Source organism: Atractosteus spatula, chromosome 10 (genome assembly GCF_055471065.1).
Source record: "Atractosteus spatula isolate fAtrSpa1 chromosome 10, fAtrSpa1.hap1, whole genome shotgun sequence".
In the NCBI taxonomy this organism is placed as follows: domain Eukaryota; kingdom Metazoa; phylum Chordata; class Actinopteri; order Semionotiformes; family Lepisosteidae; genus Atractosteus; species Atractosteus spatula.
Window position 1 is genome coordinate 20,822,996 of NC_142715.1, and position 1,373 is coordinate 20,824,368.

The 1,373-nt window shown below is 43.3% G+C and overlaps 1 non-coding gene across 1 annotated transcript; it reads left to right on the forward strand.

The window, feature by feature from the left end:
* Positions 1 to 842: 842 nt before the first annotated feature.
* On the forward strand, positions 843 to 914 carry trnaw-cca (transfer RNA tryptophan (anticodon CCA)). Its single transcript has one exon. It is a non-coding gene; the product is annotated as a tRNA-Trp (tRNA).
* Positions 915 to 1,373: the final 459 nt, after the last annotated feature.

Consider the following 1,373-nt stretch of genomic DNA (forward strand, 5'->3'; position numbering starts at 1 on the left):
ATTGCCAGGACCTGCCTTTAGCGCTCAGTAGCGATTACGCTGTTGATATAGATGGAGAAGAAATGTAAGATGAATTGATGATCTAAGCTAAAATATCCCTAACACGCCTCCTGTAACAGTGTTTGTATTCATAGCAAGTAATATTCTTTTTCAAACCCGAACGTTGCTTTTGCATTAAGTGTTATGTAACCATTAGCGGTTTCGGTAGCTTCTGAAGAGCGCACTTTTCCAAACTGAAGCCTATATGAACATTCAAGATGTACCATGGCCCAGAATCTTGCATCGGGAAAAGGATTAACATCAATTGAAAGTACTCCCAAATAAAAGACTTGACGGAAAAATTGAAAGAGTAGGCAAGTATTAAAAAAACACCACAACTTCTCGGCTTCCAATCTCTTTCCTGGTTCAGGCCATGTAAAATGACATGATCAGTGGAGTCATGCCGCGGTTGTGAGTTCAAGCCTCACCTGGAGCAGCCTGGTTTCCTGTCTTGACAGGTAAGCAGTGTTTTGTGTTATTTGCTAAATGGAGAGAGGATTCTGTGTTAATTGTGCTCCTCCTGGGAGAGGTCAAGATGAGAAGTTCACGAGGCTGGTGGTTAATATCCCGTCCAGGAATATCGGGGTTGTAGGGGGTCAGATCTATAGATGTAGTTAACACATCAGTGGAGACGGTGTGTCTGCTCTCTGTGAGAGAGCCGGACGGAAAGAATAATCTGTGTTCTGGGAAGAAGAGACCCTCGTTGGAAGAGCGGCGCTCCTCACAGGAGAGAATGAAATAGAAATCTTTTTCAGGGACGCTGATTGTTCTCTTTTGGGGAATTAAAAGGACTTGCGGTGAGTGACCTCGTGGCGCAACGGTAGCGCGTCTGACTCCAGATTAGAAGGTTGCGTGTTCAAATCACGTCGAGGTCAGCTGATGTGTTTGCAGGTGCTGCTGGTGCCGATCCCGGAAATTACACCATGCAGTCGGGTTTTATCTGTACACCACATAGGTAATCTGAACGAAAAAACAAAACACCCAGTCAGGAACTTATGCAGCGAATCATCTCGAACACGACAAGAGAAAAAGCACACTGCACATCCGCGAAACACCACGTCCGGCTTTAGAGACAGTAACATCAGAGAATGGAAGTTCCAGATCTCCTTTTTGTTACAGGTCCAAGCAAACCTATAAGTTAGGGAGTGTTTGGTCACTTTTGTATGAAAAAGTTTCTGAAGCCTGTAATTATAATTTGCCCTTTTTTAATTGTGGTAGAAATCCACTCCCATGTACCAAGACCTACAGTATATTCATGTTTGTTTAAATGACTAACGCTATTGGACATTAGCTGGTGTTTTTTGTAACGATTTGCTATTTCATGCAGGAAAGAA